We start from the raw sequence: 26,374 nt of genomic DNA, 5'->3' as shown, positions 1-26,374 counted from the left end.
CTGTACACGCAGGGCCTGAAGCCTGAGTGGGCCTCGGGGGCGGTGGGGGGCAAAGAAGCCGGGGGGGAACGGAGAGCCCTCGGGGATCTCCTGGTGAGGTGTGGGGGGGCTTAGGGGGGAGGGCAAAGCTCCGGGTGTGCTCAGTGGTATCCAGGGTGGTCGAGCGCCCACCTACTTCTTCCCCATTTGTTCACCATCAGCTTCATCACTGAAACCTCTGACTCACTTCCATCCGCTCTTCCCCGGTTTGCAAGATTTCCATTGCTTGTTAGGCCAGGGGGTGCCACTTTCTAAAAACAATGCATGTGGAACGTGAGGAAAATGCCCGTGTCCCGTTTTGAGGCAAAAGACACAAGAATTCTGTTGCGAATGCAGTCCTTATTGTGAGGCAAAATCACCAAGTGTAAAATTATTGAGGAAAAACAAGACTCTTCACCCAGTAAAGCTGAAATGGGCAGTTTTACAACTGTAGCTTGTGGATTCCTTTTGCTAAACTAATAAATTGGTTCTTAAACTAATGTGCTAATTGCTATTGGTCAGCAAACATAGGTTGCTATGTTGAGCTGAACGTGTGCAGCCTTCAGTGGATTCTTACCCTCTTTTTCACACTCCTTTATAACCCTTCTAATTCTTTCAGGACCAGAATTTGTCTTCTCTCTTTCTTTCAGGTAACCGAGGAGGAAAGACTATTCTCGCTTCCAGTGTCCCTGTCTTTTCTCCTTCGCAGGTAACACTTTGTTTTCTATAAGAGTCTCTGGCCCACAGCTCGCTCTCTCTCTCTTACTCTCTCCCCCTCTTAGAGAGTGCTGATTCTGAGGTTTGGGGGGAGGGGCGGGGGGCACAGTGCAGAGGATGTGTTCTCATGCCCGCAGCATCTACTTTGGCTAGAGCAGATCACAGACTTAGAAAGATATTATATTTCTGACTCACCGCTTTTCCTTACCCCTTTTGCCGTTTTTGTTTTTTTTTTTTTTTTTTTTTGTGTGTGTGTGTGTGTGTGTGTGTGTGTGTTTTTTTTTCCTCCACAATTCCACTATTCACTTTTGGTACCTCCATTACACTTCCATTGTACCATCAATAATCAAGCAATACCTTTCTTCACTTCCCACTAACACCCAGCACTTGGTCTCACAATTAGGATACTTAATTATAAAAACTGGTCCCAGAACTTCATTTATGATCCTGGTTTCTTACTCCGTATTCCCCCTGGCTCGCCAGCAAAGACTCTTCAGTGAGCCAAAACACAGCCCAGGGGGTCTTCTAGATATTTCGTAGACACCCCTTGTACCGTAACAGCTTCTTAGATAGCACTTTCACAAGTGTGAAATTTAACAGTCACAAAGACAGAGACAGCAACCAGTACAGTTTATCCTCAGGATCCTTCCTCTCTCCACCTCTCCCCAGGGCCCAACCTTCCTTCTGTGTTCCATTCCTACTCTTGCATAGCTGCCCACCTAATCGTGCCTCTTTCTTGTCCAGTAAACAACTTATCCATGATAAACATCACTTCCACCCATGAGTAGAAATCAGGCCCTGAGAATCAATCTCTGCTTCTCTTTGTGGATCTTCCCTTTTTGATAGCTAATTCCTCCTTTTCCATCTCTAAAGCAGGAAACACATTCTATTCCTACACTAACTACTGTGCCTGGCAGCATCCCTCCTCGCCTTGGTCATTTTTGTAGGATGTCCGTGGCACATCTGACGTCGCGGTCAGAGATAAGTCACGGGAGGAGGACGTATATAATCTCGCTCCCAGGCTGGAGTTTTCTCTCTCTCTTGGACTCTCGGGGAGTGGGAAGCATTCCAGTCGTGTCACCTAGAGTTCACAGTAGGCCTCTCGGTTTTCTGGGGACTCTCTCTCTCTCTCTGTTTTGTTTGATTTATTAGCCTCAATCATATTGTATTATATTGTGTTATCTTGTATTCCGATATCATATTTAGTAAAATAAATTTTCCTCCTTAGATTGCTGCCGCTGTTCTTTTTCCCATTCCCCTTTCCCTTCTTCTCTGGGCTGGGGGCCCTACAGGGCGGCTGCCCCCTGTCACGGGCAAAGGTAAATCTAGGTAACCCGTGACACTCACTAAGCTGGCAATACCTTGCTTGATGCACTCCAGGGGACCATTGGCCTTCCTGGCTGCTTGGGCTCACTGTTGACTCATGTTCAATCTGATGTTGACCAGGACCCCCAATCCTATTCAGTCAGACCGCTCTCCAGTGTCCCATATCCAGTCAGTGTGTATGTCCAGGGTTGCCCCTACCCAGGTGCACAATCGGGCACTTGTTATACTTTCTGCACTTGGTGCTTAGTACCAACTGGTACCCAGTTCTCTGACTTGTCCACAAATCTCTGCAAGTCCTCTCCACCCTCAGTGGAAGCAACAGCACCTCCTCATCTGGTATCAGCAGCAAACTTGCTCAGAACATCTTCTAGTCCTTCATGCAAGTCATCCGCAAAAACATGAAAGAGAAGCAGCCCTAAAATGGAGCCCTGGGGAACCCTGACAGTGACCATCTACCAGCCCAATGGAACCTGTTGACTCTAATCATTTGGACCTCACCTATTGGCCAACTGCTCAACCACCACATTCTGTTTCTGTCTATCCGTATGCAGAACATTCTGCCCAGAAGGGTGCAGTCAGAAACAGTTTCAAAAGCTCTACTGAAATCATCAAGGATAACATCAACTGGCTTCCCATGGTCAGCTAAATGGATAACCTTGTGATAAAAGGAGCCAGGGAGCTGAACCCCAAACGAGCAGGGTGAGAAAGAGTCCCCTACAGATGATAAGGCCAGGCATATCACGCCATTCTCCTGGTGGGAAGTCAAAGTGGCCAACTCTTTCCAGAAATTAGATGCCACATGGTTGAGCAGAAGTGAAAGAAGCAAGGACAGGCACTGTAGAGGTCTTACCCTAGAGTGCTTGAAAGAGTGTATTTCAGGATTTAACAAATCTAGTCTTGAATTGAAACGTCTTTGTCTGGAGTATACGACTCCCTGGCTGTCCAGTCTGGTCTGATTCAGCAAACACAATGACAATGCACAGCGCCAGCGAGTCACTGCTATCCTTGCTAAGCCTATAACGACGACAATAAATGAAATGCAGATGTATCCTTCTATTCAGGCCAAAATATGGGGAAGTCTTGAACAGATCACAGATCTCCTTGATGTAATGCTGGACAGTTTCATCATCAAAACTAGTGCCACAGGGGACCACCCCCTACGTTCTGGATATTCACAGCCCAGGTACACAGAACAGACGCACACACCAAGTACCCATGACCCATATGTCTCGCATATGTGACCGACCCTGGTGCACGCAGGCACCAACCACCACTACGCCCCACCTGTGTCCGCGCCCTGGTGCATGCGGGCACTGCCCGCAATGCCGCAACCCATCGGGACCGGACTCGCTCTGCCTCCCAGTGCCCCGCAGCGCTCCGCACAGAGAGATTTCCAGATGAGGCATTTGCACTTCTGCTAGGCAACCACGATCTGTTAGTAAACTGATAGAGTAAAAGAGTAAATCTCAAAGTTAAAAGTCAGGTATGTGGGCCCATAACCAAGTAGGATGTGCAGTTATGATAAGGGAAGAACATCCTGCATACTAAAAGGAACATAGCCCAAGAAGCCGTCCAGAAACAGACTAGTTCAATCAAACATGATGGGGTAAAAAGGACGGAGTGAGGAAGACTTTGAGCCTTTGCAAGGAAGACGTCTGACTTCATCCCCACAACCTCCGGAGGAAGAACCCAGCTACAAACAGCCCATGTGCTGGAGGGAGGGGCAGAATGTAAGTGATTTCCTGGAAAATAATGAATATGTAGATGAATTCCAGGAAATCTGTTGAATATGTATCAGCTTGGCTTTCAAATGGGTAACACTTCTGTTTTCTGGTGTGCAAGAGAAGTGTGATCCCCTTTGCATTCAGTGCCTAATAAACGTATTCCTGCTTTATAACCTAATTCTGGGTTATAGAGTTTGATACTGCAACTCAAAGCCATGCTTCTGGAATCAGTCTGTCCACTGGTGAAAAATACATCTTACTCTGCCGCCTGCCAGGGTCAGCAGTCATCCTGCTCGGGAAGCTGCCCAGGGCGCTGCGGGGAGACGTGTGGGGGGAAGGAGCCCCCCGGCAGGGCTTGTGCTGCCACAGCTGCTGCCTGGGGCAGGGGGATCACAGCTCCACTGCACAACTGAATGTTGTAAGGGTGCTTTGCAAGAGGAGAGCCAAGGCAGGGATTTTCCATTTCCTGTTCTTAGGGAAGGAATAAGGATTGGAGGCAGAAATCTAAAAGGGGTGGTCAACTTTCAACACAGCTCTGAGACTCCCAAATATTTCTTCAGTAAGTCACTTGTTTTGTGAACAGTCACACAGGTTGTGCTTTCAGCCTCACCTACCGAAATGGATACAGTCAGCTTAAGTTATAGTTGTTTTCTGCAGACATTAACAGTTCACTTGTCCTGTAAACAGGCTGATTTCTCTGAGACAAACTGAAGTGCACAGAGGCTGGTGCTGGGGTCTCGAAGAGCAGCTGGAGTAAAGAGGAAAATATCCAGGAGGCTGTGATGTGATTAGGAAATGAGAAGAAAGAAAGAGCTCCCTAATCTTCTATTCCTCATTCCTTTCAAGAGTCCCAAGGAGATCTGTAAGGGACTCGGCAGTGCTGTGGTTTAGAATTTGTTGGGTTAAAGCTATTTACTAAGACAGAGAAAAAGAAAAGGGTTATGCTTATGATTATGACATAGATCTATATCTCTATATATAAACACATGCTTACTTACGGTATATTCTCACATATATATAACGTATGCAGATGTAAAAATACATGCAAAGATGCTAATACATATGCATATCTGTTTGCAAGTCCAGGACATGTGGCAGGGGTTTTAACAGCCTCAAGGTTCACTGTAGGAACTGGAGTGGCTGTTGGGCTGTTGCAGGAGTTGGAGCAACTGCAGAACTCATTGCTAGAGCTGGAATCACCGCAGGACCTGTGACTGAAGTTGGAGCAGCCACTTGGCTCATTGGAGGGGTTGGAGCAACCACAGGGCTGTACATCCTGGCATATTGCACCTCCCTTGATAGGCATTTGTTTCATTTTCTTATTGCAGTACTTGGAACAGCTAGAGGACCTGTAGCAGGAGTGACTGCAGAGCTCATTATGAGGGGTGGAGTGACAGCAGGACCTGTCCCAGAGCTTGGAGTGACCGTAGGACATGTAGCACAAACTTGGAGCTGCTGCAGGTTCTGTGATGCAGTGTCATCGTCATTGGGTGTCACTTTTGGCAGCCAGCGTTGGGTGTCACCATCATGCAGAGGGGACAAAAGGTCCCCCCTGGGGACACTGCACTGAAGCTGGGAACACCATGACCAGCTCGAGGACTTCCCGGGGCAAATGGGGATACGGCATCACGGTGCCTCACCCCCATAGCTGGGGACATCCCCATGTTACTCTCAGAGTGTCGCATGCCAGAGTTGGTGACATACCCACACCACACGCCAGGGTTGAGGACACCCCCTCAGTGTCACACCATGAAGTCGGGGATACCTGTGTCACCCCTGTGGTGTCACAGCCCAAAGTTGGGGACACTCCTCAGGGCACCTCATCTGTGTCCACCCCCACAGACCACCATTGTTCCCATGGGGTGGGGGTGACAACCCTTACTTTTCTTATTAAGATTTCTTTCTTGATAACGGCAGATTGGGGATGCCCCCCCCCGGCCCCCATATGTGAATAAAGGAAAGAGGAATAGTTGTGGGACTCCATGTGTCACAGCGGGAGGGAAATTTGGGGACAGAGGTCACTGCAGCATCCTGATCCTGTAGCCCCTATGGCCCCATAACCACTACAGCCCCATCTGATCAGCCATCCTATGTCCACATCTCATGACTTTATCCCATCCCATATCCTGTTGTGTATCCATAGCCCATCCCATATCCATCATATCAGCCCCATAGCCATCTCAAACCCATCCTGTGTCTGTGTCCCCACATCCTATCCCCATCCTGTACCCCGTATCTATATCCATTCCAAATCCGTATTCCCACGTCCATCCCACGTCCATTCCATATATTTATCCAGTTGTAATCCCAACCCCATCCCATATCCATACCCCATCCCATATCCATCCCATATTCTTCCCATGTCGATCCCATATCCATTTCTGGAGTCCATCCCATACACGTCCCATTTTCTGATCTCCTTTTCATATCCTCGCACCCCAATCCCAATTTTCGCAATCCCACAGCCAACAATCCCAACCCGACGTTCCAAATCTCATTCCCAACCCCACCTCTCACCTGCCAATCCCAATCCCAATCCCTCATCCCAATCCCACATCCCATCCCATCCCATTTCTTGCTAGAATAGCGCGCACCCCTAAACCCCTCCCCCACCGCCGCTCCGCCCCGCCCCCTGCCCACCCGCCTCCAACCAGGGGCCACGCGACGCCCCTCGCCCGGCCTTTCATTGGTCAACGGCAGCGCCGCCGGCTCCGATTGGCTGAGCCGCAGCAGGCGGGAGCAGCCGTTGACAGCCGGCTCGAGGCCGCCCGGCTCTCACCTCAGACAGCGGCGCTGCCGCAGCCGGGGCCGCCCTTCACGGCAGCGCCGCTGCAGCCGCTGCGGGCCGGAGCCGTCCGGCTGGGATCTGTCCCTGCCTGGCTGTGGCCACATCAAAGTGCTGGGAGGCTTCCCCAGCTCCATGCCATGCACACCATGTCCTGCACCCCTGTGGCCTTCCCCACCCTCTCTCACATCACCTGCTCCAAAGTCCTAAAGGATGGAGCTCCTCACGCTGCCAAGCAGCCCCAGTACCCTCCCTCTGCTCTCTCTCTGCTCCTCCATACAATTCCTCCCAAACCTGTTACACTTTGATCCACCTCTGCTTGGACACAGTGTGACCACATCACCCTCCTTTTAGCTGCTCTCTTACTGCAGCCACTTGGCCCTCCTTTGGGTCTGCTTTAGGCCTCTTGCATCGATACCCCAACCCCATTATCCAAAGCAAAGTTCGCATAACCCCTGCCACGGACACCTCTAATCTCCTGATGACCAATGAAGCCCTCTGATGACCAGTGACTCCCCTCCTTGATTAATGGAGCCTTGTGATGTTCAATGAACATCTCTGACAACCAGTGGAGTCAGTGGAGCCCTCCGACAACCAACAAAGCCTTCAGATGACCGCAGTCATTTTCTCTGGACACACTCCAGGGTTGTGATGTCTTCCTTGCAGTGAGGGGTCCAAAAGTGGACACATCTGGGAGGTGCAGCCTCACCAGATCTGAGTACAAGGGGACAATCACGGCCCCGTTCCTGCTGCCAATGCTGTTTCTGATACAAGCCAGGATGCTGTTGGGCTTCTTGGCTTGCTGGGCACATCACTGGCTCAAGTTCAGCTGAGCATCGATCAATGCCCCCAGGTCCAGTTCCTCTACACAGCCTTCCAGCCGCTCTGCCCCACGCCTGAAGCTTTGCCTGGGGATGCTGTGGCCAAAGTGCTGGACCCGGCTCTTGGTCTTGTTGAACCTCATCCCAATGAGTTCAACCCAGCCATCCAGCCTGTCCAGATCATTATGTGCTTACCATGGTGGAGGCAACCGCTGGGCAGCTTGAAACATATGCAGTACCCCATCATGCAGTACTGCCCTCTAAACACCATATTAGGTCTCAAGAAAAAAGTCCTGTGGCTGCGTGGCACCCCAGAAAGAACTGAGTCAGATAATGGGGCTCTGATTACTAGTTCTGCCCTCTGGTGCCCAGTGAAGAAACACCCAGATCACTGACCAGGATGCTATCTGTGATCAAGCAGCTTTGATTGGCAATTGCAATGGCAGGTCCCCTGCAAGCAGGAGAGCATGCAGAAAGCAGCGTTGCATCTTTTAGGCCGTGTTACTCCACGCTGATCTCCTTCTGCCCCGGTTCCTCATTGGCTGAGTACTTCAGGCTCACAATCTTCCCGACTCCCCACTGAACATACTGGATGCCCCCTCCCCTCCCTTCCCTTCCCTTCCCTTCCCTTCCCTTCCCTTCCCTTCCCTTCCCTTCCCTTCCCTTCCCTTCCCTTCCCTTCCCTTCCCTTCCCTTCCCTTCCCTTCCCTTCCCTTCCCTTCCCTTCCCTTCCCTTCCCTTCCCTTCCCTTACCTTCCCTTCCCTTCCCTTCCCACACCTTCCCTTCCCACACCTTCCCTTCCCACACCTTCCCTTCCCACACCTTCCCTTCCCTTCCCTTCCCTTCCCTTCCCTTCCCTTCCCTTCCCTTCCCTTCCCTTCCCTTCCCTTCCCTTCCCTTCCCTTCCCTTCCCTTCCCTTCCCTTCCCTTCCCTTCCCTTCCCTTCCCTTCCCTTCCCTTCCCTTCCCTTCCCTTCCCTTCCCTTCCCTTCCCTTCCCTCCCCACACCTTCCCTTCTCTCCCCACACCTTTCCTTTCCTTTCCTTTCCTTCCCTTCCCTTCCCTTCCCTTCCCTTCCCTTCCCTTCCCTTCCCTTCCCTTCCCTTCCCTTCCCTTCCCTTCCCTTCCCTTCCCTTCCCTTCCCTTCCCTTCCCTTCCCTTCCCTTCCCTTCCCTTCCCTTCCCTTCCCTTCCCTTCCCTTCCCTTCCCTTCCCTTCCCTTCCCTTCCCTTCCCTTCCCTTTTCCATAACACAGTGCAAAGGAAGGCCTCCAAGGCCAAATTCCAGCCTGCCAGGTGCCCTGCCAGGCCAAAAGGCAATGGGCCAGTCCAGGGGCTTGGAAAGTTAGAAGAAGGGAGAGGTTAGGAATAGTGTAGCGTAAGGGTTAGGGATAGGGATAGGGATAGGGATATGTCATGGTTTTGTAATTTTGTAATTTTGCTATCAGTATTCCACATCATAACATCATGTCAAGTATGGATACTTCTGTTGAATGTGCAGTCCACAGAAGAAGACTACATATCCCAGAGAACAACAGGAGTAACAATAAGTCACGGGACCAGGACTCTATATAATCTCGTTCCCAGGCTGGAGTGCCCTCCTTCTTCTCTCGAACTTCTCGGAGAGTGGGAAGCGTTCCAGCCGTGTCGCCTAGAGTTCACAGTAGGCCTCTCGGTTTTCGGAGACTCTCTCTCTCTCTGTTTCGTTCGATTTGTTAGCCTTAATTATATTATATTGTGTTATCTTGTATTTCGATATCATATTTAGTAAAATAAGTTTTTCCTCCTTAGATTGTCGCTGTTTTATCCCACTCCCCTTTTCCCCCTCCTTTCCAGGCCCCGGGGGGGGGGCGTGGGGTGGCTTCCCCTGTCACGGGCATAGGTAAATCTAAGTAACCCGTGACAGATTTTTTGGTGGAGAATGCGGGCATAGAGCTTTTTAGCTTTTAGAACAACTCTCTCTTTGCTCTTAAAGAGCTTCGTTACGGGAGTGTTGGGAGTGTTATCTTTCCGTAGCTGCTCACAGAGAACGTGACCTTGAAATACCAGACAAATTGTCAACATTAAGGGCTGCTGCACATTCTCAGCATTGCTATCTAACTTTTGTGTAGAAAACAAAGGGATTTCTTTCTCCCTTAGAGCAAAGCTAGCTAGCTCTGACTTTTACAGAGCCTGCCAGCTATGAATCCACTCTTCATCCCAGTTGCTCTGTTTAAGGGATTGAAAGCAATTATGATCTTCTTAAAGTATTGGTCAACTATTAACACCATAATTTGGTGTTGTGGAATTGTGCAGATATATAGCCTAATAAGGTGGATACTGATGGAGACACCTGCCTGGTACTTTTACGAGATGTGGTATGGTCAGAATTTTGGCATCTACACCTCAGATGGAATTGTGAATCTTACAAACACTTGCATCCCAGATGGAACAGGCAATTTTACAAATACTTGCATCCCAGATGGAACAGGCAATTTTACAAAAACCACCATGTTTAATTCATTGTACAGGCTAAAAAAACCCTTTTTATTTGGGTTGTACTCTCAGATTTCCACACGCTTTTCAATAACTGAGATAGGGTTCATACTTGCACTCATGTTATCACTATCAATGCATGCATATATGTTCCTATGCATTCGTTCTATGCGGAAGTCCCCTCCAGAACCAGAGAATGATGACTGGCAGGGAATATGGAAAGGTTTAGGAAAAGTCTTAGAAGCATGGGGACCCGCAGTGTCATGGGATTTCACTCTTGAACACCTAAGGGACCCTAAGAAATTAAGTGAGTATTTGGGTCAGAGATCTAAGGAGGTAAACCTTATGTGGGTTTGTATCATACTATTGTACCGTGCTTTGTATCATACTATTCTGGAGAGAGAGAGTTTCCGATCTGAGATTCAAGCCCAAGTTAATTCTGATCAGTCACAGGAGGCATCAGTAGCAATATCAGTTGCCCCTGTGGAAGGCAAGAAATGGAAACGGGTATCCACGCATCTAGAACGAAAAGAAGGAGAAGCACAGGGGGGGGCTGCAGAAGACCCAGGTGCCGGGCATGGAGCAGTACCGAAAAAAGCAAAGGCAAAAACCAAGAGGCATGAAGAAGAGACTGATGATGAGGAGGAAATCACCTATTGTCGACCTCTGAAGCTGACTGAAATCCAAGGCTCAAGAAAGGAGTTCACACGGCGTCAAGATGAAGGTATCCTTGCTTGGTTGCTTCGCTGCTGGGACAACGGGGCCAACAGCTTGTCTCTAGATGGTAATGAAGCTCGCCAACTAGGAAGCATTGCCCAAGATGCAGGTATCGACAGAGGGATTAGCAGATGTTCGGATGGAGCTGCCACTCTCTGGTTGCGGCTGTTAGAAGCCGTGAGAGAAAGGTACCCCTATAAGGATGCTTTGAAGCCTAAATTTGATAGTTGGAATACCGTCCAAAAAGGTATTCAGCGCCTGAGGGAATTGGCCATGGCGAAAATGTTGTACAGCCCTGATCCAAGCGAACTTGACCCTGAGAGAGTGAGGGCCGATCCTGACATGTGGCAGAAAATCACAAGTACAGCACCAGAGAGAATTGCACAGTCATTGGTATCAGGATCTAAAGGATTCGTGGACAGATGGCCCCGAGTTGTTGAGCTGATTATAATGCTTCAAACCATCGATCAGCAGCTCCCCCAACTGCATGCCGCAGTTTCTGCCATCTCACGGCTAGAAAACCGAGTAGATGAAATGTGCAAGAAATTGTTTCCATCAACTAATTGTAATGATCCTGTAATAGTATCAGAAACAACTGATGAAGGTCAATCCTCGTACGGGCCACCAGGTCTAATGAAGGATCTGATCAAACTAGTCCAGTCCTACTCCCCACCTGCATCATCAAAAGTCTCAGCTGTTAAACGCACACGCTTCCCAGCTCGAGCAAAGAACAACAGTATGATTGCACCGCGTGTTTCCATGTGGCTCTACCTACGTGACCGTGGAGAAGACATGAGGAAGTGGCATGATCAGCCTACTTCTGCACTACGAGCACGGGTGAAAGAACTGCTAGACATACCAACCACCAGTGGAGTTGCTCCAGTCATCACAGGTAACCAATAGAGGGGCCCTGCCCTCAGTCAGGGGAGGGAAAGGGATAATAGAGTTTATTGGACTGTGTGGATTCGATGGCCTGGCACATCAGAACCACAGGAATATAAGGCGCTGGTGGATACCGGTGCACAGTGCACCCTAATGCCCTCCAGTCATGAAGGGACAGAATCAATCCATATTTCTGGAGTGACTGGGGGCTCTCAAGAATTGACTGTGCTGGAGGCTGAAATAAGCCTCACTGGCAAAGACTGGCAAAAACATCCTATTGTGACTGGCCCAGGGGCTCCATGTATACTGGGTATTGATTACCTCAGAAGGGGGCATTTCAAGGATCCTAAGGGGTATCGATGGGCCTTTGGGATAGCTGCTGTAGACATGGACAACATTAAGCAGCTGTCTGTTTTGCCTGGCCTGTCAGAGGACCCGTCTGTTGTGGGGCTGCTACGAGTAAAAGAGCAGCAGGTACCGGTTGCTACAAAGACAGTGCACAGACGGCAGTATCGCACCAACAGGGATTCCTTGCTCCCCATTCATGATTTGATTCGCCAGTTGGAGAATCAGGGAGTGATCAGTAAAACTCACTCACCTTTTAACAGTCCCATATGGCCAGTGCGTAAAGCCAGTGGAGAATGGAGGCTGACAGTAGACTACCGTGGCCTGAATGAGGTCACACCCCCATTGAGCGCTGCTGTGCCGGACATGTTGGAACTCCAGTACGAGCTGGAGTCAAAAGCAGCCAAATGGTATGCCACCATTGACATTGCCAATGCCTTCTTTTCTATTCCTTTGGCCGCAGAATGCAAGCCACAGTTTGCCTTCACCTGGAGGGGCATTCAGTATACTTGGAACCGTTTGCCCCAGGGGTGGAAACACAGCCCAACCATTTGCCATGGGTTGGTCCAAACTGTACTGGAACAGGGTGGTGCTCCTGAACACCTGCAGTACATTGATGACATTGTTGTGTGGGGCGATACAGCAGAAGAAGTTTTCACAAAAGGAGAGCAGATAATCCGGATTCTTCTACAAGCTGGCTTTGCTATTAAGCGAAGCAAAGTAAAAGGACCTGCCCAGGAAATTCAGTTCTTAGGTATAAAGTGGCAGGATGGACGTCGTCACATCCCAGCAGATGTGATCGACAAAATCACTGCCATGTCTCCACCAACTAGCAAGAAAGAGACACAATCTTTCCTGGGTGCAGTAGGCTTTTGGAGGATGCACATTCCAAACTACAGCCTCATTGTAAGCCCCCTTTATCAGGTAACGCGGAAGAAGAATGATTTTGCATGGGGCCCTGAGCAGCAGCAGGCTTTTGAACAGATTAAACAAGAGATAGCCCGTGCTGTAGCCCTGGGGCCAGTACGGACTGGACAGGATGTAAAGAACATCCTCTACACTGCTGCTGGAGAGAAAGGCCCTACTTGGAGTTTGTGGCAAAGAGCCTCAGGAGAGACCCGAGGCCGACCCCTGGGATTCTGGAGTCGATCATATAAGGGGTCTGAAGAGTGCTACACTCCAACTGAGAAGGAGATCTTAGCTGCGTATGAGGGGGTTCGGGCTGCTTCCGAAGTAGTCGGGACTGAAACACAGCTCCTTTTGGCTCCTCGACTGCCAGTGCTGAACTGGATGTTCAAAGGACAGGTTCCCTCCACCCATCATGCTACTGATGTCACCTGGAGCAAGTGGATTACGCTGATTACACAGCGAGCGCGAATGGGAAACCTCAATCGTCCAGGAATCCTAGAGGTAATCATGGACTGGCCTGAAGATAAAAAGTTTGGAACATCACCAGCAGAAGAGGTATCACGTGCTAAAGAGGCCCCACCATACAACGAATTACCAGAAAATGAAAAGAAATATGCCCTATTCACAGACGGATCATGTCGCATTGTAGGGAAGCATCGCAAATGGAAAGCTGCTGTGTGGAGCCCCACACGACAGGTTGCAGAGGCCACTGAAGGTAAGGGAGAATCAAGTCAGTTTGCAGAGGTAAAAGCTGTCCAGCTGGCCTTAGATGTTGCTGAACGGGAGAGGTGGCCAATGCTGTATCTTTATACTGACTCATGGATGGTGGCAAATGCCTTATGGGGGTGGTTACAGCGGTGGGAACAAAATAACTGGCAACGGAGGGGAAAATCTGTTTGGGCCGCTGAACTATGGAAGGACATTGCTTCCCGAACAAAGAATATGGTTGTAAAGGTGCGTCATGTGGATGCACATGTGCCCAAAAGTCGGGCTACTGAAGAACAACAAAACAACCATCAGGTAGATAAAGCTGCTAGAATTGAGGTGGCTCAAATCGACTTGGATTGGCAGAATAAGGGCGAATTATTTCTAGCTCGATGGGCTCATGAGACCTCAGGCCATCAAGGAAGAGACGCAACATATAAGTGGGCCAGAGACCGAGGGGTGGACTTAACCATGGACGCTATTGCGCAGGTTATTCATGATTGTGAAACATGTGCCATAATTAAACAAGCCAGAAGGATGAAACCTCTCTGGGAGGAAGGGCGATGGCAAAAGTATAAATATGGGGAGGCGTGGCAGGTTGATTATATCACCTTGCCACGATCTCGCAGTGGTAAGTGTTATGTACTCACTATGGTAGAGGCAACCACTGGGTGGCTTGAAACATACGCAGTACCCCATGCAACTGCTCGAAACACCATATTAGGTCTTGAGAAACAAGTCCTGTGGCGACATGGCACCCCAGAAAGAATTGAATCTGATAATGGGACACATTTCAAAAATTCTCTTATAAATACTTGGGCCAAAGATCATGGCATTGAGTGGATTTATCATATTCCCTACCATGCACCAGCTTCTGGTAAAATTGAACGATATAATGGGTTGTTGAAAACTATGTTGAAAGCAATGGGTGGTGGAACATTTAAGCACTGGGAGAAGAATCTGGCAGAAGCCACTTGGCTGGTCAATACTAGAGGATCTGTCAATCGTGATGGTCCTAGTCAATCTAGCCCCCTACACACTGTAGAAGGAGATAAGGTCCCTGTTATACATGTAAAGAACATGTTGGGAAAAGCTGTTTGGGTCCTTCCAGCTTCTGGAAAGGGCAAACCTATCCGTGGAACTGTCTTTGCCCAGGGACCTGGGTGCACTTGGTGGGTAATGCAGAAGGATGGGGATGTTCAATGTGTGCCACAAGGGAATTTGATGCTGGGGGAGTGCAGTCAATAATTTTATGTATCTATATATATATATATATGTTTGCATGTGTAGTGTATTTTAGTTATTATAGTTGTACATTTAGTTATGTTACATGCAATTCTACTATTTAGCTATCACAATTTTACATACGTGTATATATATGTATATATATGTATATATTAACCATGATGTAATAATGTAGAATAAGGGGTGGAATGTCATGGTTTTGTAATTTTGTAATTTTGCTATCAGTATTCCACATCATAACATCATGTCAAGTATGGATACTTCTGTTGAATGTGCAGTCCACAGAAGAAGACTACATATCCCAGAGAACAACAGGAGTAACAATAAGTCACGGGACCAGGACTCTATATAATCTCGTTCCCAGGCTGGAGTGCCCTCCTTCTTCTCTCGAACTTCTCGGAGAGTGGGAAGCGTTCCAGCCGTGTCGCCTAGAGTTCACAGTAGGCCTCTCGGTTTTCGGAGACTCTCTCTCTCTCTGTTTCGTTCGATTTGTTAGCCTTAATTATATTATATTGTGTTATCTTGTATTTCGATATCATATTTAGTAAAATAAGTTTTTCCTCCTTAGATTGTCGCTGTTTTATCCCACTCCCCTTTTCCCCCTCCTTTCCAGGCCCCGGGGGGGGGGCGTGGGGTGGCTTCCCCTGTCACGGGCATAGGTAAATCTAAGTAACCCGTGACAGGATAGGGATAGGGTTAGGGATAGGGATAGCGATAGGGTTAGGGTTAGGGTTAGGGTGAGGGTGAGGGTGAGGGTTAGGGTGAGGGTGAGGGTTAGGGTGAGGGTGAGGGTTAGGGTGAGGGTGAGGGTTAGGGGGGATGTTCAATGTATACCACAAGGGAATTTGATGCTAGGGCAGTGCAGTCGGTAACTCTGTATATATATGTATACAGACCAGTGTGCATATTGTGTTTTTATGATTGTTTATTTGTATTTAGATGTTTATATTAAGTATGATGTTGTGATGTAGAATAGCAAGAGAATACAATATTCTATAGATAATAGAATATAGATGTATAATAGATATAGTTATATATTACATATATATTAATAGATAGAGATAATGGATATAGATATATAATAATATAGATGTAGCAATAATATTGCTATAGAATAGCAATATTACTAAGCCATGACATTTTTTATCCCTTGCCTCAAACACTTCCAGCTATAGGGTTTTGCTCCTAAAGAGGCAAGGGGTCTTGGAAGAGTCCTCGCTCTCTCTCCTTGTTCCTTTGCTTTTCTTCAGGGAGGTGGCATGCAGGAATGACACAAATGGGTCTCAGTGGCACAGATGGAACTCAGCAGCTGTTTCGCAGCCTCCAGTGGAGCTCTGACTGTCCTGGACACCCCACGCCCGCATCAGCGTGGGTAGTGTGTGCCCTTCCTGCGGGGTGGGTCTTTGGTCTTTGGAGACTGACCCCTGGGAGACCCCGTTCCTTCCTTTATGGCTGGCAGGAACACAGATCTGACAACGGGCGGCTCCTCGGGCAGGCTGGGCTCGCCACGAGATGTTTCTGCTGCCATCTTTTCAGTGGGAGACTCATTTTCTTCCCTTATGGGTGGCAGCAATACAGATCTGTTGCGGGTGGACTGCTTGGGACGGCTGGTCTCACCACAAGAACGTGCTGCTGCCATTTCCTTTGGTTGCTCCTGTGCCTCCCTGATCTTCTTAACCCTCTTCCTGAGAAGTCTCACTGAGTCGCATGCCCGAAGCGCCAGCATGTTTGGTTTGTCTGGGGACTCTAAGGATAGGCTGGATGAGGCCCTTGAGCAAGATGGTTGCTCTTGGCTGCATGAGGCCTCACGCTGGGCTTCCTCTGCTCCTCCTTCTTCATCGAGGAACTTGACACGTCTTGTTCGGGCCAGGTTTTCTTGGCTCTCTGTTCCCTCTAGGCCCTGCAGCTGGCAGCTCATCGGCTGCTCTGGGGCTACGGGCACTGTCCAGATGGGTGGCAGAACACTGAAAGGACAGAGCGGGAGGGGTCCGCCTGAGTGGCTGATGGCTTTGAAGCCACATCCCTCAAGCCTGAGCCAGGAGCCTGGGCTGTAATGCAGCCTTCCCCACAGACAGCTGACCGGTTGCCCCGGGGCTCTCTGGTGATGTGGAGAGGGGCCAGCCCTGTGAACTGGGGGGCTCCTGACATCCCCATCCCGGCACTCCCGGGAGGCCACAAACAAGCAGCGACCCTTTGGAGTTAGGGAATGGGCTCTTGTTGGGTCACCCCCATGCACATCCCAGACCACAGCCTCCAGCCTCACCTGTTGGCAATGCTCTCCCTCCGCAGTGTGTTCTTTACTTTTTGAAACTGCTCTCTATCAACACTTGCAGTGCTGAGGCGCCTGATGTATGTTGGAGTGTTATCAAATCTCACTGCAGTAGGGAAGGAAGAGGAGATTCGCCGTCAAGCCTTTGGCTCGCTCACAAGCAGCACTCAACTCAGACCTCTTTCCCAGAACCCGCCCTGAAACCATCTCTGTCCCCACTCCTCCTCTCTGCAGTTCAGCTCTGTTTTGGGCTGCATGAGGGACGCTGGCTTTGGGAAAGAGGAGCTGGCTGGTGACAAGAAGGCGGCAGGGTGACTTTTGAGGTCCCTGTCCCTGCAGTGGGGGAGGGCAAGGCCTGAGATCCCCATATCCTCCTGCCATAGCCAGGGATGGGGGTACGTCACACCCAGCACCTTCCTTTTGGATAGGCCAACCATAACCTAAGGGGAAGAGGCCGTGCTGTGCCGGCAGGATGGTATGCTGCAAGTGAGAGCCCTGGGCTGATGGTCAGCAAGGGACTGCCCACCTCCAGTTGGTTGCTCATGCTGTGGAAAGGAGCTGGAAGCCACTTTACCTTTCTTGTTCCCAGTAAGAGGTGGCAAAGTCTCTTCTTCTGTTGACTTCTGTGCCCCAAACAAGCTCCCGGAGGACTTGCGGCATCGCATGGGCGGCAGTTTGGAGACTAACTCCATTTGGAACCTGTAAGCGAGGAGAAGGCAGTGAGCGGTGTGACGCAGTGCAACAGCAATCCTTGCTGCTCTCTCTGCTTGCCTGCTCGCAAGCACGTTTTCATGCTGCATGAAGGCTTTCTAAAGCCGTTAGCAGGGTCACTTGGGATAGGAGGAGGGGAAACAGTTTCAGGCGGAAAGAGGGAAGACTGGCTTTGGATGGGAGGAAGAAGGTTTTAGCTGGAGGGTGGTGAGGCACTGGGATGTCTTGCCCAGAGAGGTGCTGGGTGCCCGGACAGGCATTCAAGGCCTGGCTGGACCAGGCTCAGAGCAACCTCATTTGGAGGTAGGTGTCCCTGTTCCCCGCAGGGCAGTGGGACCGGGTGCCCTTTTAGGGTTCCTGCCTGCTCCAATCGTTCTGTGATTCTCTGGCACATCCTCCTGGGCAGGACACTGATGGACACGAGGCACAAGCGCTACGGAATGAGAGCTGAGCAGCTGCATCAAGCAGCAGAAAAATACTCACTTGGGTAAGACCAAAAGGCATTTTGAGAACACCAGGGAAGCCACCGGTGTCACACGGGACACCCCCATGTCCAGCAGCGAAGGGGCCTGCAGGGGAGGAACAGGGAGGTTGTGGGACATCTTGGTCACAGCTGAGGCACAGGGAACATGAGGAGCCCGAGGCAGGGAGAGCTGCCAGCACCGCAGCACCTGCACGGCTCAGATCACGGCTCAGGCCCAGGTCCTAGTGGGCCATGTGTGAGCTCATCAAGGCTCACAGGACTGCCCGGACCACGGAGAAACCTATGGCTCACCATGCGAACGGCTCTCCTGAAGTTCGCTTTCCCTGACAGCTTCTCGAGGAAGTCATGATAGAACTTCATTTGGAAGGTCAGCCCGTCAATGAGGAGCACTCCGACGTCCTTCAGGACCATGGCCACGTTCTCCCCATTCCGCAGGCAGCTGGAGAGCAGCGATACGGTGCTTTGGATGCACTTCTGCACTGTCTGCCAGCTCACAGAGGCATCTGCAGCCACCTGGCTGCACTGCAGGGGCTCCACCTTCCTGTCGACTGAGAAAATACCAGGGACGGGGTTGATGATACGGTTGCTGTTCCACAGCTGCTTCCCTAGAACTAAGGGACATCATCCATAACGGCCCCGCGTTTGGATGGGCTCCTGCAAGGGGGAGGTGTGCTTCTGAGAAGGGATGTGGTGGCCCTGTTTGCCCTGTCCATGAAGCCAGCAAGGGTTTAATCCCCCCTCCTACCTGGCAGGGACCCCCTGCGGGACTTGAGGTGGTGCACAGTTATGAGGTTGCTGGCCAGGTGAAACACGGGCCAGCACAGGGTCACGGTCCTGTCCTGCATCCTGATCTCCCTGGAGATGATGTCAAAGGAGCCGAAGGTGGGAATCCAGACCCCCTGCGAGTGGAGGAGGAAGAAAGGGTGGACGCATTATGGGCTGGCTGGAGGAAGAGCTGGAGGTGGTCCTGTGCGGGGGCAGAGCTCAGGAGCCCCCTCCTGCTGTTCAGAGGCACAAGCCAGGGCAGCGGGGACGGCTTTGGGGCTGCACAGCCCTCTCCTTCCCCTCTCCCTCCCTCTCAAACGCAGCTCAGCGGGGAAACGTGGGGTGAGCTTCCTGCCGTGTGTGCAGGGGAAGACGCAGAGGAAGTCCAGGCTGAGCCGGACAGGGCGAGGAGGAACCTGGCAGCCAACAAACGCACCTTGTGCACCAGGAGCTGCTTGTGTACGAAGGCGGCCACCGCATCCCAGACGGCAACTCGCTCTGCAGATGAAAGGAAAAGCAGGTCACACTCTGCATCTGCCGCTTCCCGGCACCCCTCTCCCACTGCTGGGCAGGAGGGAGGTGGCAGATGGAAAGTGTCATCTCCATCCCAAGACTGGCTGCAGCACCGCTCCCGTGGTGGCTGTGGGTCCGTGTACCTTCAGTATTACTACATGTTTGTCCAGAGGCATGGCCCACCCTGGGGCCGTTCTTGCTCATTCTGGGTTGCTCCTTCTTGGCACCGGCCATGCTGGAGCTCATCCTTCAGATGCGTCTGCTCTGTACCAGATGCTCCTTCAGGATGCAGGACCCTCCTCGGTGCTCTGCCTTCACCCCCCTCCCGGGTGGCCGTGTCACAAACGGCACCACGGCAACGCGGTGACATCACGGCCAGCTGCCCATTATGATGCTGGCACTGCTGCCTGCCCCACCTGGCAGTGCTGACCCATCTCTGCTTTCTCCCTCTCCTGGAGCTGTGAGTTGAGGGGTGACCCTGGGGCGAGGATGGGGCTGGGATGTGTTGCTGTTCTCTCAGTTCCCTGGTCGTTGGGGCACCATTCGGGCCTTAAGGCTGCTGTTGGGCACCCTCCTGATATTGGCGAGCAATGGGCAGGGGAAGGAGGCAATGGGGGGCAGTTGGGGCTGAGCAGGTTACAGGACCGTGACTTGGCCACGTTGTTCTAGTGCTCACAATGGGTCCCTGCACCACAGGGCACTTGGGGGACCCTGGGTGCCTCCGCAGCCCTGAGGACCGGGCATCAGGGGCTGGGAATTAATTGATGGCATGGAGGGGACTGTCCGTGGCCTGTTCCAGCAGGACCTGGGCACTGTCACCTCCAGCCCTTCCCTTGCGCTCTATGGGATCTGGAGGGGGCAGGCTCAGAGTGCCCTATGGATGGCCCAGAGTCACCATGCAGCTGGGACAGGGGCTGTGGCTTCCGTCCCCAGGGGACCCACGTCCTGCCCCGGGTCTCTTGGCTGCTGCCAGTCGTTCTCCTGCCCTGAGTCCCTGGGGACAAACCCTGCAGGGACAAGGCTCCTCCTTGCCAGTGCTGCCCTCTGACATCCTCTGATGCCCAGTGAAGACCCTGATGATCAGTGACATCCCATGATGATCAATAAATCCCTCAGCAAAGCTACACGCTGTGTGTCTGTGTCCTTGTTCTCATGCTCAGCAGGGACTGCTGGGATCTGTCCCTGCCTGGCTGTGGCCACATCAAAGTGCTGGGAGGCTTCCCCAGCTCCATGCCATGCACACCATGTCCTGCACCCCTGTGGCCTTCCCCACCCTCTCTCACATCACCTGCTCCAAAGTCCTAAAGGATGGAGCTCCTCACGCTGCCAAGCAGCCCCAGTACCCTCCCTCTGCTCTCTCTCTGCTCCTCCATACAATTCCTCCCAAACCTGTTACACTTTGATCCACCTCTGCTTGGACACAGTGTGACCACATCACCCTCCTTTTAGCTGCTCTCTTACTGCAGCCACTTGGCCCTCCTTTGGGTCTGCTTTAGGCCTCTTGCATCGATACCCCAACCCCATTATCCAAAGCAAAGTTCGCATAACCCCTCCCACGGACACCTCTAATCTCCTGATGACCAATGAAGCCCTCTGATGACCAGTGACTCCCCTCCTTGATTAATGGAGCCTTGTGATGTTCAATGAACATCTCTGACAACCAGTGGAGTCAGTGGAGCCCTCCGACAACCAACAAAGCCTTCAGATGACCGCAGTCATTTTCTCTGGACACACTCCAGGGTTGTGATGTCTTCCTTGCAGTGAGGGGTCCAAAAGTGGACACATCTGGGAGGTGCAGCCTCACCAGATCTGAGTACAAGGGGACAATCACGGCCCCGTTCCTGCTGCCAATGCTGTTTCTGATACAAGCCAGGATGCTGTTGGGCTTCTTGGCTTGCTGGGCACATCACTGGCTCAAGTTCAGCTGAGCATCGATCAATGCCCCCAGGTCCAGTTCCTCTACACAGCCTTCCAGCCGCTCTGCCCCACGCCTGAAGCTTTGCCTGGGGATGCTGTGGCCAAAGTGCTGGACCCGGCTCTTGGTCTTGTTGAACCTCATCCCAATGAGTTCAACCCAGCCATCCAGCCTGTCCAGATCATTATGTGCTTACCATGGTGGAGGCAACCGCTGGGCAGCTTGAAACATATGCAGTACCCCATCATGCAGTACTGCCCTCTAAACACCATATTAGGTCTCAAGAAAAAAGTCCTGTGGCTGCGTGGCACCCCAGAAAGAACTGAGTCAGATAATGGGGCTCTGATTACTAGTTCTGCCCTCTGGTGCCCAGTGAAGAAACACCCAGATCACTGACCAGGATGCTATCTGTGATCAAGCAGCTTTGATTGACAATTGCAATGGCAGGTCCCCTGCAAGCAGGAGAGCATGCAGAAAGCAGCGTTGCATCTTTTAGGCCGTGTTACTCCACGCTGATCTCCTTCTGCCCCGGTTCCTCATTGGCTGAGTACTTCAGGCTCACAATCTTCCCGACTCCCCACTGAACATACTGGATGCCCCCTCCCCTCCCTTCCCTTCCCTTCCCTTCCCTTCCCTTCCCTTCCCTTCCCTTCCCTTCCCTTCCCTTCCCTTCCCTTCCCTTCCCTTCCCTTCCCTTCCCTTCCCTTCCCTTCCCTTCCCTTCCCTTCCCTTCCCTTCCCTTCCCTTCCCTTCCCTTCCCTTCCCTTCCCTTACCACACCTTCCCTTCCCACACCTTCCCTTCCCACACCTTCCCTTCCCTTCCCTTCCCTTCCCTTCCCTTCCCTTCCCTTCCCTTCCCTTCCCTTCCCTTCCCTTCCCTTCCCTTCCCTTCCCTTCCCTTCCCTTCCCTTCCCTTCCCTTCCCTTCCCTTCCCTTCCCTTCCCTTCCCTTCCCTTCCCTTCCCTTCCCTTCCCTTCCCTTCCCTTCCCTTCCCTTCCCTTCCCTTCCCTTCCCTTCCCTTCCCTTCCCTTCCCTCCCCACACCTTCCCTTCTCTCCCCACACCTTTCCTTCCCTTCCCTTCCCTTCCCTTCCCTTCCCTTCCCTTCCCTTCCCTTCCCTTCCCTTCCCTTCCCTTCCCTTCCCTTCCCTTCCCTTCCCTTCCCTTCCCTTCCCTTCCCTTCCCTTCCCTTCCCTTCCCTTCCCTTCCCTTCCCACACCTTCCCACACCTTCCCACACCTTCCCACACCTTCCCACACCTTCCCACACCTTCCCTTCCCTTCCCTTCCCTTCCCTTCCCTTCCCTTCCCTTCCCTTCCCTTCCCTTCCCTTCCCTTCCCTTCCCTTCCCTTCCCTTCCCTTCCCTTCCCTTCCCACACCTTCCCTTCCCTTCCCACACCTTCTCTTCCCTTCCCTTCCCTTCCCTTCCCTTCCCTTCCCTTCTCTTCCCTTCCCTTCCCTTCCCTTCCCTTCCCTTCCCTTCCCTTCCCTTCCCTTCCCTTCCCTTCCCTTCCCTTCCCTTCCCTTCCCTTCCCTTCCCTTCCCTTCCCTTCCCTTCCCTTCCCTTCCTTTCCCTTCCCTTCCCTTCTCTCCCCACACCTTTCCTTTCCTTTCCTTCCCTTCCCTTCCCTTCCCTTCCCTTCCCTTCCCTTCCCTTCCCTTCCCTTCCCTTCCCTTCCCTTCCCTTCCCTTCCCTTCCCTTCCCTTCCCTTCCCTTCCCTTCCCTTCCCTTCCCTTCCCTTCCCTTCCCTTCCCTTCCCTTCCCTTCCCTTCCCTTCCCTTCCCTTCCCTTCCCTTCCCTTCCCTTCCCTTCCCTTCCCTTCCCTTCCCTTCCCTTTTCCATAACACAGTGCAAAGGAAGGCCTCCAAGGCCAAATTCCAGCCTGCCAGGTGCCCTGCCAGGCCAAAAGGCAATGGGCCAGTCCAGGGGCTTGGAAAGTTAGAAGAAGGGAGAGGTTAGGAATAGTGTAGGGTAAGGGTTAGGGATAGGGATAGGGATAGGGATAGGGATAGGGATAGGGTTAGGGATAGGCATAGGGATAGGTATAGGGATAGGGTTAGGGTTAGGGTTAGGGTGAGGGTTAGGGTGAGGGTTAGGGTTAGGGTGAGGGTTAGGGTTAGGGGGTATGTTCATTGTATACCACAAGGGAATCTGATGCTAGGGCAGTGCAATCGGTAACTCTGTGTATATATATGTATACAGACCAGTGTGCATATTGTGTTTTTATGATTGTTTATTTGTATTTAGATGTTTATATTAAGTATGATGTTGTGATGTAGAATAGCAAGAGAATACAATATTCTGTAGATAATAGAATATAGATGTATAATAGATATAGTTATATATTACATATATACTAATAGATAGATATAATAGATATAGATATATAATAATATAGATGTAGCAATAATATTGCTATAGAATAGCAATATTACTAAGCCATGACATTTTTTATCCCTTGCCTCAAACACTTCCAGCTATAGGGTTTTGCTCCTAAAGAGGCAAGGGGTCTTGGAAGAGTCCTCGCTCTCTCTCCTTGTTCCTTTGCTTTTCTTCAGGGAGGTGGCATGCAGGAATGACACAAATGGGTCTCAGTGGCACAGATGGAACTCAGCAGCTGTTTCGCAGCCTCCAGTGGAGCTCTGACTGTCCTGGACAGCCCACGCCCGCATTAACGTGGGTAGTGTGTGCTCTTCCTGCGGGGTGGGTCTTTGGTCTTTGGAGACTGACCCCTGGGAGACCCCGTTCCTTCCTTTATGGCTGGCAGGAACTCAGATCTGACAACGGGCGGCTCCTCGGGCAGGCTGGGCTCGCCACGAGATGTTTCTGCTGCCATCTTTTCAGTGGGAGACTCATTTTCTTCCCTTATGGGTGGCAGCAATACAGATCTGTTGCGGGTGGACTGCTTGGGACGGCTGGTCTCACCACAAGAACGTGCTGCTGCCATTTCCTTTGGTTGCTCCTGTGCCTCCCTGATCTTCTTAACCCTCTTCCTGAGAAGTCTCACTGAGTCGCATGCCCGAAGCGCCAGCATGTTTGGTTTGTCTGGGGACTCTAAGGATAGGCTGGATGAGGCCCTTGAGCAAGATGGTTGCTCTTGGCTGCATGAGGCCTCACGCTGGGCTTCCTCTGCTCCTCCTTCTTCATCGAGGAACTTGACACGTCTTGTTCGGGCCAGGTTTTCTTGGCTCTCTGTTCCCTCTAGGCCCTGCAGCTGGCAGCTCATCGGCTGCTCTGGGGCTACGGGCACTGCCCAGACGGGTGGCAGAACACTGAAAGGACAGAGCGGGAGGGGTCCGCCTGAGTGGCTGATGGCTTTGAAGCCACATCCCTCAAGCCTGAGCCAGGAGCCTGGGCTGTAATGCAGCCTTCCCCACAGACAGCTGACCGGTTGCCCCGGGGCTCTCTGGTGATGTGGAGAGGGGCCAGCCCTGTGAACTGGGGGGCTCCTGACATCCCCATCCCGGCACTCCCGGGAGGCCACAAACAAGCAGCGACCCTTTGGAGTTAGGGAATGGGCTCTTGTTGGGTCACCCCCATGCACATCCCAGACCACAGCCTCCAGCCTCACCTGTTGGCAATGCTCTCCCTCCGCAGTCTGTTCTTTACTTTTTGAAACTGCTCTCTATCAAGACTTGCAGTGCTGAGGCGCCTGATGTATGTTGGAGTGTTATCAAATCTCACTGCAGTAGGGAAGGAAGAGGAGATTCGCCGTCAAGCCTTTGGCTCGCTCACAAGCAGCACTCAACTCAGACCTCTTTCCCAGAACCCGCCCTGAAACCATCTCTGTCCCCACTCCTCCTCTCTGCAGTTCAGCTCTGTTTTGGGCTGCATGAGGGACGCTGGCTTTGGGAAAGAGGAGCTGGCTGGTGACAAGAAGGCGGCAGGGTGACTTTTGAGGTCCCTGTCCCTGCAGTGGGGGAGGGCAAGGCCTGAGATCCCCACATCCTCCTGCCATAGCCAGGGATGGGGGTACGTCACACCCAGCACCTTCCTTTTGGATAGGCCAACCATAACCTAAGGGGAAGAGGCCGTGCTGTGCCGGCAGGATGGTATGCTGCAAGTGAGAGCCCTGGGCTGATGGTCAGCAAGGGACTGCCCACCTCCAGTTGGTTGCTCATGCTGTGGAAAGGAGCTGGAAGCCACTTTACCTTTCTTGTTCCCAGTAAGAGGTGGCAAAGTCTCTTCTTCTGTTGACTTCTGTGCCCCAAACAAGCTCCCGGAGGACTTGCGGCATCGCATGGGCGGCAGTTTGGAGACTAACTCCATTTGGAACCTGTAAGCGAGGAGAAGGCAGTGAGCGGTGTGACGCAGTGCAACAGCAATCCTTGCTGCTCTCTCTGCTTGCCTGCTCGCAAGCACGTTTTCATGCTGCATGAAGGCTTTCTAAAGCCGTTAGCAGGGTCACTTGGGATAGGAGGAGGGGAAACAGTTTCAGGCGGAAAGAGGGAAGACTGGCTTTGGATGGGAGGAAGAAGGTTTTAGCTGGAGGGTGGTGAGGCACTGGGATGTCTTGCCCAGAGAGGTGCTGGGTGCCCGGACAGGCATTCAAGGCCTGGCTGGACCAGGCTCAGAGCAACCTCATTTGGAGGTAGGTGTCCCTGTTCCCCGCAGGGCAGTGGGACCGGGTGCCCTTTTAGGGTTCCTGCCTGCTCCAATCGTTCTGTGATTCTCTGGCACATCCTCCTGGGCAGGACACTGATGGACACGAGGCACAAGCGCTACGGAATGAGAGCTGAGCAGCTGCATCAAGCAGCAGAAAAATACTCACTTGGGTAAGACCAAAAGGCATTTTGAGAACACCAGGGAAGCCACCGGTGTCACACGGGACACCCCCATGTCCAGCAGCGAAGGGGCCTGCAGGGGAGGAACAGGGAGGTTGTGGGACATCTTGGTCACAGCTGAGGCACAGGGAACACGAGGAGCCCGAGGCAGGGAGAGCTGCCAGCACCGCAGCACCTGCACGGCTCAGATCACGGCTCAGGCCCAGGTCCTAGTGGGCCATGTGTGAGCTCATCAAGGCTCACAGGACTGCCCGGACCACGGAAA

At 51.8% G+C, this 26,374-nt stretch overlaps 2 protein-coding genes across 8 annotated transcripts in view; one reads left to right on the top strand and one right to left on the bottom strand.

Annotated features, from left to right (window-relative positions):
* Nucleotides 1-9,179, top strand: part of LOC146757675 (uncharacterized) — a 61,907-nt gene extending 52,728 nt beyond the window's left edge. For all 3 annotated transcript variants that reach the window (XR_014936071.1, XR_014936070.1, XM_085520650.1), the window contains one exon: nucleotides 8,891-9,179. The gene's annotated coding sequence lies outside the window, so the exon portion shown is untranslated. The remainder of the gene's footprint in view (nucleotides 1-8,890) is intronic.
* LOC146757669 (uncharacterized) overlaps nucleotides 1-26,374 on the bottom strand; it is a 321,308-nt gene that overhangs the window by 39,955 nt on the left and 254,979 nt on the right. The gene's annotated exons all lie outside the window — the stretch shown is intronic.

The sequence above is a fragment of the Coturnix japonica genome, chromosome 20, assembly GCF_054131305.1.
Source record: "Coturnix japonica strain WE chromosome 20, WE-NBRP24, whole genome shotgun sequence".
In the NCBI taxonomy this organism is placed as follows: domain Eukaryota; kingdom Metazoa; phylum Chordata; class Aves; order Galliformes; family Phasianidae; genus Coturnix; species Coturnix japonica.
The sequence above is the reverse complement of the archived record's forward strand: the minus strand, read 5'-3'. Positions and strand labels throughout refer to the sequence as shown.